The 16,934-nt window shown below is 27.4% G+C and overlaps 1 pseudogene; it reads right to left on the reverse strand.

Moving 5' to 3' along the window:
* Positions 1-1,216: 1,216 nt before the first annotated feature.
* Positions 1,217-1,853, reverse strand: LOC111280202 (photosystem I reaction center subunit II, chloroplastic-like; annotated as a pseudogene).
* Positions 1,854-16,934: the final 15,081 nt, after the last annotated feature.

Raw genomic sequence — 16,934 nt, forward strand, 5'->3', positions numbered from 1 at the left:
AGCATTAAATGAACTTCTTTCACATAGGAAACATGATGAGGTGCATTTTTTTTTATTATCTTCTTTTTAGATTATGTTGATTTTTTATCATATGTTAAAGATTGGTATACTATAACCTAACAAAATCTTATAGTTGGGATTTTGATTTGTGATAATCCTTGGTTGTTTATGACAAAAGCTGATGGGTTATTAAAATTGAAATCTAATAGTGATTTTTAATATGTAGTACAATAAGATATGTTATGATTGTCCTTGATAGCTTTATACTATCTATACATTTCATTATATTTTTTTTAGGCAAAGATAGTATTTAATATATTGGAATCCAAAAGGGAGCATTAGCATTTACATAAACACCAAAAGAATATAAAAAATATTTAAGCATTTGAAAAATATCTATACCTCTACACTTCACACAAGAAACAAACAACTGTTTCAATCCACCGCCATATAAACACAACACCATATCTAGCTTTTCCACATTTGTCTTTAGATAATCCATGAACCTTAAACATTAATGCTTTCCCAGTTTCACTATATGTTTTTTTTTTTTTTTAATTTGACATTAAACATATTCAACCTAACTTCGTTTCTGCAAGATAAACATGGACTATCATGATTTCGTTGTTTCTTTAAGTTATTTTTTTCATTAATCTCTTGGGCTTAGATGTCATATTAGTTACTTTTTAAGTTGATAATTTATCTAAAAGAGTTTTTGTAGCTTCTTTTGTCTAAAAGGTAGTAATTAAGAGTTGCAGAAACACTATTAACTAAAAGGAAATATGATTTTACTGTTTCTTTGTAATTAAGAGTTACATGATAACTACGTTTTTTTATTATACATTTTTTAATATTTAAATTAATACATAATTTTATTTTACTCTCACAAGTGAAGCGCGAGCTTGAAATCTAGTGTATATATATATTTAAGAGGTTAATGTTCATATATATATAATTCAAAAAAAGGAGGAAAGAGAATAAAAAGGTTAAGAAAAAAATGAAAGTAAAGTAGCCTTTAAGCTTAGAGCAACAATAGAAAGAAGAATATTTATGATTATGGTGTATGGAATTCCATATATCTTGCATCCAAAAAATGCTAAAAGCTTTAAAAAAGATTGCAAGTCCTAGCTATAGTCAAGTAGCTATGAAAAACATACTAAAATTACAACAAACAACATCAAAAACATTGTAACATAAGAATTATACTAATTTTACCTTACAAATCATAGACTTGCTTGTTGGTGAAGTTGACCTCAATTGGGCTAACATTTTTTTCAATGTTCTTAAAGTTTTGTCCCACTTTTTAATGACCAAAGTTCATTTTCTTAAGATACATACCATTCTTATGATGCAAATAATGAACTTCTTTATTGGGGAACACTCAGTAAATTGATACTTGATCTTGTACTTGGAGCTTAGCCTAGTCCCCAAAGCAAGCACTGTTTGTTTCCTAGCCAGTTTCAGCAGGTTTGGACCTTATCTCATGATAGTCGCACCATCTATTGGCATTTAAAATTTTTTTTTCCTTTGGTGAAACCCATGTGATCACATAAAACTCTTTTACTTGTGTCTTATCTAACAATCCACCAGTGTAGCCACCAAATATTAGTGATGGAGTACTTAGGTCAAAGCTTTGGTAGGGTGAACTCAACTAAAACCTTTTTTGTGGTATTTTCAACTTTCTCTTCAGTTGCTTTCACCTTAATGATACGTGATGCAACAAATTTTAGTAACTTGAAGCTAGGGAATTTTACATATGATGATTCTTTCCATGACACGATGACTCGATCATTGGATTTTAGGGCGGAAAGGATGGCTAAAGTGAAAAAAGAAGCTTCTGTTACTATTGTCATTAAGAATTGGAAGATTAAAAATATTAGAGATGGCTAATGATATATTTTTTTGATATTGAAGTTTGGTTTTATGAAGATGAAGAACATGTCCATAGAGAATAGTTGGTAGAAATGTTGGCAATGGATAAGGTGGCATGTGTTAGAGCAATTAGAATATGTGATTTTGATACTTAAGCTTATCCCATATCTCACCTTTTTCTTTGTTTTAGCTTTTTCTTTCATTTTTATAAGTTTCTAATCTATGGAAACAACATACACGCGCACGCGCACGCATGTGTATATGAATATATATATATATATATATAGAGAGAGATAAGAGATTGCAAGTTTTGAAATATTTTATAAATACACTAAAAATTTTTAGTGTATTTATAAAAATTTTTCAAGATTAAACAATATAATATATACATGAATAATTATTTGATACAAGTGATGCTAAAAATGATCATGTGTCATTTTTTATTATATTAATTTTTTGAATTCTTTAAATATATATTTAAAAAAATGTGTTAATCTATTAATTTCACTCTAAAATTTAAAAACTTCACATGCAATTAGAGTATATTGAAAGGCCTCACAAAATTTATTGATTTTTTTTTAATTTTAATGAATTGCATTATAAGCTATGTAAGGAAAAAGGGTTGGGTCCACCTATAATGGATGACCAGAACACTTAAATGGAAATTACCTTGGGTAGTTTTCTACTATTAGATTTGAAAAAAAATAACTATTTTAGGCAATTAAGGTTTTTCAAACTCATGCAAAAATCACTACTTTTCTTTTCATTATTAGATGGCATTCAGTCATTATCAAAGAGAGATAAGAAGTGTGTCATAAAAACATGTAAAGAAGAAGAAAAGGAGAGCATTCTAGATAGGTAGTAAAACAATTCTTAGGAAAAATTAATTCAACCAACATATTGAAGATATTTTCTACAAAATTTATGATAAATTTGGATAACAAAATCTTATTAACATATTAAAAGATTATTGCAAGATTTTTTTTATTATGTGCATTGTTGTCTCATAAAAATTAATCTTGATGATGGAATTACTAAAATGTTGCAAATAGCAATTTTTATATAAATTTATAGATGAGAAATTTTTTTAAAAAAATTTTATCAACATATTTGAGAATTTGGATAAGATTTTCAATATCAGATTCCTATAAAATTTGACTTTGTCATGAATAAAGTTTTTTTTTTCTAAAATTTGAATAAATCTAATGATGAAACCTCTTTAAGAGTAGCAATAGTCTTCTTGAAAACTCTTAAGGTGATGAAATTTTATTAAATTGCTACCAATATATTAGAATAATTTAAGAATAATTTTTAATTTAAACTATTCTAAAATGCTTTTATAGAAATGTTTTAAGGCTTAATAGTTATCACAAAATCAATTAGTGTTATCTTTTCAATTGGTGTTATGGGGGTGCTATAACATTCTTTGTATGTAATTGTATTTTCGGATTTAGCCTAATTTTATAGACTATAATCTACTCTTTTAGAAAACCTGACTTAAGCTAAGATTTTTTTTAAAAAGGAAACTTATTTAATTGGTGGCAAATCGGACCAAAACAAAAAATATATATATTGGTAATGACTCCATGTTTAAGTCTAGTGATCAAGTTTTTGGACTTGTTTATTATGACAACTAGTTTTATTATTGAATCACATCCTTTATGAATTGTAGACTTAGGAGCCACAAAACACGAAACATGAGAAGGAGTGCGTTTGTGGATTTTTGTTGGATCTCACATCTATTGAATCTCATGAGAAACAATATTTATAGATGTAGAAAACAATTGATAGATTAAAATAAAAGGAACTAGCACTTGTAAGTTATGCATGCATGGTGAAAAAATCATTATCCTACATAATGTACTATTTGCTCTTACTATTCAACGAACTTCAGTTTTAGTCATTGGTTTTTTTAGTCTAAGATTTGTTTTGAATTTTAATGGTATTGGTGTGAATTTATATTTGGTTAATAATTATTATTGATCTAGGTTTTTATGATATTATATATTGTTTGGAACAATAATTAAAGTTTTTCTCTTATTGATATGAATATCTAGCATGCTAACTTTGTGATTACACTTAAATTTTAACATTTTATCATACATTTTTAGTGCATTTTATGATGAATATTTGCTTGATCCTTGAGAAAATATGAAAAAAAATACTCCTAATTGCTTAAATATTTAATATGTAGGTAAAAATATGAAAAAATGGAAGCATGCAATTTTGGAGTCATTTTTGGAGGCATTTTGGTTCAAAAATCTATAATTTAGCCGAACCTAGTAAAGCTTGTGCATTTGCCATTTTTTAGGAGATTTTTCCTAACTTTACTTTTTTTTTTTTACTTATTTGAGCTTTAATGAACCTCAATACAAGGTTTTTTCTTTATATTGTACTTGTTTAAAAACTCTTTTTAGCTTATTAATATTTTGTCATTTTTATAATAAAATTACATGAGCTAAAAAGGATACAAGGAATTAGGTGAGATTTTGGAGCTTGTATCGGAGCTAAGAATTTTTAGATTTTTACAAGGATGAATTGCCAATTAAGTGGTTTCTAAGTGACTAGAAATTGAAAATCAAATGAAGGATGTTTAGCACCTAAAATTGAAGACAAAGATTAACTCCAAGTCGTTGGAAGCAATTGGCAAAATCAAGGTAGAGTTGGCACCTATTTTGGATTCAATGAGAAAGACCAATAGGAAACCGTTTAGTTGTTAATTTAGAGGCTCCTAATTAGTTATAATTTTAACTTTTTAGAGCTCACTAGAACAAAAGAAGAGAGCTTGAAGAAAGATGAAGCGAAGAGAAGCAAATTAGGAAACTTATGAAGCAAGCTTGGATGACATGGAAAATATCTTGTACATTTGGCATTCTAGTTGGCATTTTTCTATAATTTGATTGGTTGGAACACATCATACCTGGCCTAAAAATAAGATTAGTGGCTAGCCAAGAAGAAAAGAGTAGATTATAAGATTTACATTTCTTGCATTTTAATTTTTTTGTTAATTTTCACTATAGCAATTTCCTTTTATTCATTTAGAAAGCAGTTTGAGAGAAAATTCTTTACAATTTTAAGCAAAATTTACATTTTTACTTTACTTTTCATGCACTTTAATATCAAGCAATGCAATTTAATTTTCTTTAAGTTTTATTGCACAATTACAAGCCTATTCATTACTTTTTTAGTGATATTTGGTTATTTCTTTCACTGCAATATCTTCGATTTCATCTCAGATCTTAACGAATTTTTGCGACTTTTCTAAACATCTTGGAAATTTCAGCTAAAAATTGACAGTAGAGACAACAACAACTGGTGATAGCACTTGTGGAGTCTTCTCTCATTATTTGGCGTTCAATCACTCACTCTTTGATTTGATCTGATTATTTTACTTGTCTACTTGCTTTATTTCAATTTCTTACACTAAATTTGTTGATTTACATTGCTTTTTGGCTAATTTTTTTTCAATTGTTTTATTTTTACATTCCAATGCTTGATATTTTTAAAGTTGATTGAGCTTGTTACTGCATTATTTTGATTAATTTTTTTGTTTTATTTCATAGTTAACTTGTAGATATAGGTTTTCTTAGTTCATTTTAAGTTCAATTGCTTTCTAAGATTACAGATCTAGCTCTTACTTCCAATAATTTTACATTTCCAGCTTTAGATCTAAGTTGTGATTTCAAAGTTCTTTATCTTTCCTTGCATTTTCCTTTTAGCAACTTCAAGTCAATTGCATTTTAATTCTTATTTCAATATTGTTTTTGCATTTAAGATTCAATTTTAAAGTTATGTTTTCATTTGAAGTTCCTTACTATTAGTTTCAGTTTTTGGCAAAGTCTCATATTAATAGTTTTTACTTGTTGTTTTGCTTTAATTCAAGCTTTACATTTCATGTTCATTAGTATAGAAATGTTTTTCTTTGTTGTTTGATTTCAATAAATGCCACTTATCTACTATTTTTCCCATTATTCATGTTATACTTTCTTTGCAATTGCTTAGTGTAGTTTTCATTTTTGTAATTTAAATTCTTGTTCATGTTTCCTTTTCAAGGTTAGATTAGTGATGCCTATTGTATTTGAAGGAGTATAGATAAGGTATGCTAAATATTAGGAACTTAGGTTAGATCTCTTCACTAGTCCTTATAAGAATGATACTTTGACATCTTGTCATTATTATTACTTGTACAGCTTGTGCGTTTATAAAATTAACCAATCACTTGGTCATATAGGTCAACAAAGAATGCATAGATTAGTAAAAGAAAGATCACTAAGCCTTATTGAGAAAATTAATCTACCATTATGTGAAGGTTATCTAGCATGAAAAATAGTAAAAAAACCATTTAGTAAAAGAACTAGAGCTAAAGTCCTGTTACAACTAATTCAACATTTATGGCCTAATGAATGTAATGGCATAGAAAAAAGTTCGATATCTCATCATATTCATTGATATTTTTCATGTTTTAGGTTCGTTAAAGTGTTAGAAAAGGATTTAGGTGTTAGTATTTATCCGATCAATTTAGACAATTATGTGATGATAAAGGTATCAATAGGTAGTTAACTATTCTAAGGACTTCATAACAAAATTGTGTTACAGAGAGAAGAAATAAAACTCTTTTTAAAATGGTGAGGTCTATGATGGCCTAAGCAAATTCATCAATCACCTTTTAGGTGATGCATTATTAAATGCTACTATAAACTTAATAGACTACCCTCCAAGTCAATTACATCCATCTCTTATGAATTATGGACTTGAAGAGAACCTGATATCAATAATTTGAAACTTTAGGGTTTGCTATCTATGTGCATGAAACTTATCCACATGACAAGCTAGATCCTTAAGGTAAAAGGTTTATATTTATAAAATACTTCAAGCACTAAAGGGATTTCATAGGTGAGCAGTCTAGTGGGAATGTAATTGAGTTTGAATCACGAGATGCCACTTTTTTTAAAAATGAGTTTCTAAAAAGAGGTGAGATAAATAAAAAAATATCTCTTTATGAGATTGAAGAAGCAAACAATTTGTTAGTTTCAAATTAATTTATGCATGTTACTGATTAATAACCAACAATATCTATCCAAATAGGAGCATGACTAAAGATGATGAATTAGTTTTTCAAGAATTATAAGTTAGGCGAAGTAATTTGGAAATATTCCCCAACATTGTTTTGATATAAGATGGGAAACATTTTTAATTACCCCATAAGATAAAGAAGAGTCAAGAAATCTTAAAGAACACTCTAATCTTCTATAAAAGAAAAGTTGATGAAAGTAATAGAAAAAGAGATGGAGTTATGAGACCAAACCATGTATGGGAATTAATTGATATTCTTAAAAAACGTAAAGCGATTGGAACAAATAGGTTCTTAAGATTAAATGTAAACTAGATGGGATAATTGAAAGATATAAGCCCATTTGGTAGTGAAGGAGTATACTTAATAAAATGGAATTGATTATGAAGAAACATTCACTCCTATTGTGAGGTTAACTCGATACGCTTAATTCTAATCATTGTAGTCAGTTTAGATTTGGTGTCAAATAAATGTGAAATTACCTTTTTAAACAGAAAACTAGAATGTGAATTCTATATGGTACAATCTATAAGTTTCATTGATAAAAGTCAAAAGCAATGGGTGTTAAAGGCTATTGAGATCGATTTACAATATTAAACAAATTTTCAACCAATGGTATATTAAATTTCATCAAGCTATAATTTTATATGATTTTATCATGATTAATAAGGACTAGTGTATGAATGTTAAAAAAGACAAATAAATTTATAATCTTGTTACTTTATATGGATGACATACTATTGGCTGATAATGACAATGAGTATATCATTAAAGTAAAAATTTGGTTGTCTTCAAATTTTAAAATAAAGGACATGGGCAAAATAGCTCACATACATGTGTCATAATGTATAAGTTTATAAACTTATTGCTACACATAAACTACTAGTTGCCACCATTTTTTTTTTAAATTATATGCGATTGACCAACTAACTAAATCTGTCTTCTTTTAAAAAGAGATCCCAAGGTTAACTTAGGTTTTTTATAAAAGTAAATTCTAGTCTAAGAAACAAAATTGGATTCGATAATATGGCTACATGTAGTGAAGGTTTTAACAATGTCCATCCAAAGGATGTAACTAGTTGATTTCGTGTTATCTAAGAACCTAAAAAAAATTACCAAATAAATAATTATTAAAATTTGTCCTTAAATTACTCCAATATATTGGTAATAATTTTAAAGCATTTTCTCCCTTTAAGAGTATCTAAGGAGATTATTTGTCAAGTTTGGAGAGACTCTATCATTAGATTCATTTAATTTTAAAAAAATTTTATTCATGACAAGTAAAATTTTAGAATCTTGATATTAAAAATCCTTTTCTAAATTCTTTAATATGTTGGTAAACTTTAGAAATAATTTGTCACCAAGGATTTTGCATAAAAATTGCTATTTGTAACATTTTTATTAATTATATTGTTAGTACAAAACTCATTTTTCATAACCAACATATAATTATTTATTTTCAAAAATATTTTCTAATATGTTAGTAAGATTTTCTGTTCAAAAATATCTTTCAATATGTTGATAAAATTTTATGAAAATTATTTTTTTTTCAAAATATAAAATTTTTTATTAATAAAATTTTTCAATATGTTGGTAAAATTTTATTTTTAGAATTTTAAAAATTACAAAATCCTTAAATATATTGATAAAGCTTTATTTGTTATCTTTTTCAAAATTTCAAAACCTTTAAATACGTTGGCAAGGTTTTTTTATTTTTTTAAACTTTTTTTAAAGTTTTCAAACCTTTCAATATGTTAGTAAAGCTTTTTAATTTTTGAATCTATGTGTAAAATTTTCAAACCTTCCAATATGTTGGTTTTATTTTTCAAAATTACTTTTTTAAATTTAAACATTCCAAAATATTGGTAAGTTTCTTTTTTTAAATTACATTTTTATAAATTTTAAAAGCATTCAATATGTTAGTGAAAATTTGCTTATTTTTTCAAAATTATTATTTTAAGTTTAAATAAATAAATAAATAAAAACCTAAAATTCCTAACTTAACTTGACTTCAATTGTTCTTTTTTCTTCAAATTCTCTTTCTCCATTTCTCTTACTTCTCTCTCCTTTCGAATTTTCTCCCCTCTTTTATTTTTCCATTTTTTGATCATCGGAATCTTCAAAGCTTGCCAAAAAGGTTACCAAAAAATTCATACACCAATTTTCAATGGGAATTGGGAATATTGGCCAGAATCTAGATTGTTCTATAAGAATATGAAATTTCTCACTGAAATTTTGAAATTATCATTGGAAACTTCAAAAATTAATCAAAAAATTCAAAAATTTCCAAAATATTTTCAAAAAATTTTCTTCAACCCCTTTTTGACAACTTTTAACTTATCAAAGCGATTTTCCTATGAATTTTCTCCAAAATCATGCTTAAGACCTTTGAAACTTATGATCAAAACACTTAAGCAAAACCATCCGAACTCAAACTCCCACTTGCTTAAAATTTTTTTCTTGAATACCTCTCTATGATTACTGTGTTGTTGCTATTGTACTATTTGATTATTTATAAGGGACGAGTTTTGATCATAACAAGATCTTACCTCTCAAAAACCTTCATTATTGATAGAATTTTTATCTTAATCCTAAAAGTAGAAATTATCTTCAAAAGCCCTAATCTGAATCCAATTTGAATTATCACTAATAATAAAACTTTAAAAATTAGTCGAACCTTCCCATTTTTTTATTTTTAGTTTTCTTTTTTTTTTCTTTTTATAATAATAATAATAAATAAATAAATAAATAAAAATAAATGATATGAATAAGAAGTAAAATAAAATAAATAAATAATAAAAATAAATAAGATAAAGATAAATAAGATACCTAATATAAATGATAAGTAAAATAAAGTAAAGATAAAATAAATAGAAAATAAATAAGTAAATAAATAAAGCAGTGATAAATAAAATGAAAATAAAAATAAGGATAAAATTAAAAAATGCTCGAGCATGAAATTAGATCAAGTCAATTGGTTTAAAGCTCGAACTAAATAAGGTGTTTATAGTTGCCTATCTTTGTATAGTTTCTGTGAAATAGGAATTTCGCAAAGACATAGACATCTATTACATTTGGGTAAAAATTATGCAACACATTTTTTTTTTTGTTAAAGGCTCGTTAAAAACAAAGGCACACAACTTTTAAAAATTAAGGGCTTTTCCAATATGGATGCACATAACTTTACAAATTATGGCTCCTCCAAAATGAAGGCACATTACTTTAAAAACTAAAGCCTTCTAAAACTGGGGTATGTCAGTTTTAAAATTAAGACTCCTCCAATACAAAAGCACTCCACTTTGAAAATTAAGACCCTTCAAAATGAAGGCATACAACTTTAAAAATTAAAGCTTTTCCAAAACAAAGTATACAACTTTAAAATTTAAGATACTAGGAGGTTTTAAAGATCATGCTTATAGGTCTTATAAACTGCGTCTAAAATATATTAAGATTATGCCTGAAGATCTTACAAATCAATCTTAAGATTGAAAATGCTTCTTCAAAATAAAGACTCCACAACTTTAAATTTTAAAATATTTTCTTACCCATGTTTGATTCTCTTACTATAAAATGTTTATTTCAATTTCAAGATATGTAAAATGTAATCATACATTGCTTCTATTCATTACAAGACATCAAAAAGAAAAGACAGGATATAGAATGAAGAATGAAATCTCTTAATGAAAAATGAAGGGACTAGTATGTCAACTAGACAAATTAAAGAAGGACAAAATTACAAAGATGGGTATTTAGGTGATACAAAGGCACCCAAAATAAACAATAAGATAATCATCGCTAACTTCTTGAATCCTTTATAAAAAACTTAACAACATGATGTTCTTAACACTTTAAAGCTCATCAAGTTACACTAGCCTTCGTGCTAGCAAATTCTCTACCAATATTATATTCTCTTCATCTAAGTAGCCTTTCCAAGTTTTCAACTTAAATGACTCAAATTGGCCTCTTAATTTTTAATTTGAGTCCTCATTTTCATTTTTTTTTTGTCATGTGAAATACTTCTTCAGAGTTTATTGGATTAGGTAAATCATCTCCATCCATTTTTACCAAGATTAGTGTTCTGCTAGAAAAAGCCATTTTCACAACATATAGGCATTCCCAATTTTGTGTCCACTTTCCTTTACTATTATGCTAACTTGAAAGAATTCTTTTCAAATCCAATTCCCCTTTTAAAAAACAATAAGGATGGACATTTTTGTTATGGGCTTGCATCATCCTTTTCTAGTATAGTTGACCATGAAAAACAATGTAAGCCTCTTATCTTCAATTAGGTTCAATTATTCATATTGATATTGGACCCACTCAACTTTCTTTAGCCTAAATTCTCTTAAAACTCTCAAAAATAAGATTTCTATCTCCACTAGCAATACAATTTCCAACTCATATACCAAAGAAAATGGGGTTGTCTTTATAGAAATACAAGTCTAATGTTTGATAAGCATGCAAGGCAAAGGGTAACTTCTCATACTAGTCTCTGTAGGTTTCAATCATTTTTTCAAAAATTCATTTGATATTCTTGTTTATGGCTTTTACTGCTACATTCATCTTTAGACTATATGTTACTACATTATGGTACTTGATCTTAAACTGGGCATATATCTCATTAATCATCTTACTATTTAAGTTCTTGTCATTATAAAAAATGATCATTTATGAGAGTCTATATCTGTAGATTATCTCCCTCTTTATGAATTTATAGACCTTGGATCATGTCACATTACCATATAAGGCTACCTTTACCCAATTTGTGAAGTACTTTATCATTATGAAAATAAATCTATGCCTATTTGAATCTTTCAGGGTGATAAGACCAATAACATCCATACCCTATATAGAAAATAGCCATGGTAATGCTAAAACATGTAAAATAGTAGGTGAAGCATGAATCTTATTAGTACAGATTTGGTACTTATAACAATTTGAGTATAATCAATACAATTGCCCTCTATTGTCAACTAGTAGTGTCTAACTCTTATGATTTGCCTAGCCATCATATGACCATTTGCATGTGCCCTATATATCCGATTATGTATTTTCTCAATAATTTTCTCTGCTTTAACTATGTTTACGCATCTTAATAGCACTTGATCTCGATTTTTCTTACAAATAACATCTCTATCCAAGAACAAACCCATAGCCAGCCTTCTGATAACTCTATTATCATTCTCTATTGCCTAGTCTGAGTATTCTTGAGTTTTAATAAACTGTAAAATGTCATAATATGAAAGCTTACTATCACTTTCTTCTTCAATATTTGAGCAATGTGCTAGAAAATCTTTCACATCTAACTTTATAGGTTGTACTTCCATATTAGCATTAACCTCAATCATCATAGCTAAGGTAGCTAAAATATCAGCAATTTGATTTTTTTCTCAAGGTAAATGCTCAAATTAGATTAGTTTGAATTGCTTAATAAGCTCTAAGATATACTTATGATATTGAATGAGCTTCAAGTCTATTATTTCTCATTCTCTTTTTTATTGATAGATAACTAGAGTTGAACCCATTATACCTTTAATAGTTTAATATTTCTCTTTATGGTTGTTTGTAAACCCATTACATAGGCATCATACTTAGCAATATTATTCATGTAATTGAAATTTAATCTTGTCGTAATAGGTAGTAATATTCATGAAGGGATATCAAAATTGCTCCAATTTCACATCTTAAAGCATTAACAACTCCATCAAAGTATATTCTTTAAGATTTTTCAATATGCTTTCCTTCATCAAGTTAAGAAATAGTCATCAAATCTTCATCAGAGAAGTCAAGCTTCATTGGCTCATAGTTTTCAACGGCATGATCTGTGAAAAACTAGCTATTGAGCTTTCTTTGATTGTTTTCTGGTTACATACACAATATCATATTCTAAAAGCATCATTTGCAACCTTACAGTCTTTTTAAACAAAAAAAATTTCTCCAAGATATACTTGATTAGGTTTAATTTTGCCATAACCCAAGTAGTGTGTTAAAGCATGTACTATTTAAGTTTTCGGGCTGTCTAAACTAGTGCACACATTTTCTTTGGTGAAGAACACTTGGACTAGTATTCATTGAATTTCTTACTTAAGTAATAAATAGCTTGCTTTGTCCTACTAGATTCATTTTGTTGCCCCAACACATATCCCATTAATTTCTCATATATTGTCAAATACAATATTAATGGTTTCTCTAGCATAGATAACACCAACATAAGTGGATTAGATAAGTATTTCTTGACTTTATTAAAAGCTTTTTAACATTTCTCATTCCACTCAACAAGATTGTTTTTTTGAAGAAGCTTAAAAATGAAATCACATTTGAAAGTAAAAAAAGAGATGAAATGAAAGATGTAATTCAATCTATCCAAGAAACTTCAAAGTTTCTTTAGTGTATTCAGAGGTAACAAGTTCTAGATGATGCATATCTTATTTGAATCAATTTCAATCCCCCTTTTGCTGACTACAAAGCCTAACAACTTCCCTAACTTAGCTCTGAATGTACACTTGGCTAGATTCAACTTTAGTTAGAACTTTTTCAACCTTTCAAATAATTTTTTGAGATTTGCAATATGGTCTTCTCCTTCGAAAGACTTGGCAATCATATCATCCACATATATCTCTATCTTTTTGTGCATTATGTCATCAAACAGTATCACCATAGCTTTTTTATAAGTAGTCCTAACATTTTTCAATCTAAAAAGCAATCACTTTGTAACAAAATGTTTCACACATTGTTACAAAGGTGGTTTTCTTCATGTCATCTTGAGTCATCTTTATCTAATTGTATGCTGAAAATCTATCCATGAAGTTAAACATGGAATGCATGTCTATATTATCCACTAAGGTGTCAATGTGAAGCAAAGAAAAATTGTCATTTGTGCTAACTCTAGTAAATAACGATAATCAACACCCATTCAAACTTTCCTATCTTTTTTAGAGATAGGCATTATGTTGGTTGCCTATTTTGGATACTAAGCCATTTTCAAGAAACTTGTGTCAAACTGTTTTTTTACTTTTTTTTTAATCTTCAACAGCATATTAGGCTTCAATGTCTCAATTTCTATTGAATCAATCTACATTTTGGCTTCAGATGTAGCCTGTATTTCCACCATTTTAATGCTAAGTCCTAGCATATCCTGATAACATCAAGCAAATATATTCACGAATTCTTGAAGTAGATACTAACCTCTGCCTGTTAGTTAACGAAAGGATATGCCAACTTTAACTATTTTTTTATTCTCATAATTCCCTAAATTTGCCAATTCAATGGTTTCCTAATAAAGCTCAATCAGCTTATTTTCTTATTCTATTAGTCTCATTAGATCAAGAGGCAAAGTATAATCTTTAAAGTCATCTTCATTATCAATTTCATCAACGTGAATTAGGTTTTCAAAATTAAACTCCTAATTATTATCATGATTATCTTTATATTAATTTAGGAACCTGAAAATGGATAAAATTGAAAATTTTTGCAAAATATATTGACTTGAAAGTGTGAAATGGAAAATGACAAAAAAATTAATGAAAAATGCATCTTTTTAATCTTTTATTGACATAATATAAAACAAATGGCCATACATAAAAGACATCTCCAACACTTTTGCGCATAAGCAATTAAGGATTACAATTACATTGATTCAGTCTTAAAAATAGTAGGCATCTCTATAACACTCCAATTTTTAATTTATGGCTCAAAGGACACAGGCAAACTAATACTTTTTTCCCTGAAATTTTTCATTTTCTTTACCTATTACTTAGATAGACAATTCAACAAAAAGGTTCTTCCATGCTAAACTGAAGTTCTTCCACTAAAGCTTTGGTTGATTTTGGACTCTCAAACTTACAATCATCCTTTCCTTTTTCTTTTCTAAAATCTTTTTCTTTTTCCATTCTTCTCTTTATACCCCAAACAAAACCTTTCACTATTGTCTTTTATCATTAGAGGCTTTCTTATTCATTGTAGTTTCTTGCCAAGTCTAACCCTAAGATACCAACCCATTTTAATGACTTGATTGATCACAATCTTTGTGGTAGCGAATGAACATAACAGGCATAGTTTAGATCTTTCACCTACATAGGCAAAATTGATAAGTTCATATAACCTATAAGAGCACTATAAAGCTTCTTCCGCTTTATGCACATAAAGTGCATTAATATGTTGGCTTCTAATAAATCTTCCTCCCTAGATACAATAACAAGCTTACCTTCAACATTGAAGTTAAGCTTCTAACGTAGTGAAAAAGGAACACCACCTATCATATAGATCCATAGCCTTCCCAACATGCAGCTATATGATAGAGAGATATCCATCACTTGAAACTTCATATTGAAAGTGAAGGGTCCAATTTGCAAGTGCATTTTAATATCTCTCAAAACTTCTTGTCTATTATAATTAAAAGCTTTGACAATCATATGGTTACTTTTCATATAGGATATATTATTGGGTAACCTGGCCAATGTCATCATAAGCATAACATTAATTGTAGAACCATTGTCAATGAGGACTTTGGCTATGGTATGGCTTTTGCATTTGACATTAATATGTAAAGCCTTGGTGCTTCATTTTTCTTCTTTAAGATCTCATCATCACTGAATGCTATATAATGAGGCACCACCAAATTACCACCAAATTATGGTAGGATGGGTATTATAGTAATTTTAGCTAATTATGGTAAGAAGGAATTTTTGTAATTGTAGAATAAGGGATATTATAGTAATTTTGATCAACTATGGTAAGAAAAGTATTTTCATAATTATATAGAAGAAATGTTATAGTAATTTTGGCCATTTATGGTAGGAGAGGCTTTTTCATAATAATGGAAAGAAAAATATTATAGTAATTTTGACCACTTATGAGAGAATTGACAATATTTTGACCACATGTCACCTTCTAATCGAATAATCATAGAAACATTAGAGTAATCTTAATGGAGGATTACTTTAATTGCATTTATATAGGTTTTAGAAAATTTGATGGCAAGGACAGAGGAAGTTTTAGATATAGATAGTAAAACCTGATACGTTTAACAGGTTCCTCACTACCCCACCCTGTATGGGGAGATTTTTTTTAATTGGAGATAAGTTTTTTTTTTTTTTGTTGCTTAGGTAGGGTAGGACAATTTTGGTGTGTGATTATCTCAACCTTCCACTGTAGTTATATTATTTATATTTAGTTATTTATGTAATACTTAAGTGGGCATTTGGTTTGAGGGAAAATAATTTTCTCTTTTGGAATCTTATTTTTTGTAATATGATTACTTGGTTTAGTTCATGAGAATATGATTATTAGGTTTTTTAAGATTCCCAACAATGTCAAGGAGTGGGAAAGTAGGGAGAATCAAAAACTCTTATTTCCCTATGATTTTTTAAGATTTTGGAGGGAAAGTAAAATGTTTCCCCATTTGCCCTAACTTAATTGCCTTTTCAAATTATATAAACAACATTATTTACCTTAAAAATGTAGTAATCATTTATAAACTATAATGAAAATAATTTTTTTCTTAATAAATTTTAAACAAAGATCACATTTTTTACATAGTGCTATTGAAATCTTCACAAAAGTTATGATTAAAAACACAATCTTTGTTGAAAAAATGAAAAAAAAATTATTTTTCATAATTTAACAAAGACAACTTTTCTAAGATAAACAACATGATTTTTGTTAAAATATAAAAAAAATATTTTTAGAATTTAACAAATACAACATTTTTAAGATAAAAAATATAGTCTTTGTTGAAAAGATAACAATTTTGAAAGATAAAAATATAATCTTTGTTGTAAACATAAAAAAATATTTTTCAGAATTTAATAAAGATGAGGTTTCTAAGATAGAAAACTTAGTTTTTGTTGAAAAAAATAATGTTTTTAAGATAAAAACGCAATCTTTGTTGAAAATATAAAAAAAATTCAGAATTCGATAAAAATAACGTTTCTAAAATAGAAAACATAGTTTTTGTTGAAAACATGAAAAATATATTTTCAAAATTTAATAA

This window comes from Durio zibethinus, chromosome 27, assembly GCF_047325235.1.
Source record: "Durio zibethinus cultivar Kanyao isolate XHJ-2024 chromosome 27, ASM4732523v1, whole genome shotgun sequence".
Lineage (NCBI taxonomy): Eukaryota > Viridiplantae > Streptophyta > Magnoliopsida > Malvales > Malvaceae > Durio > Durio zibethinus.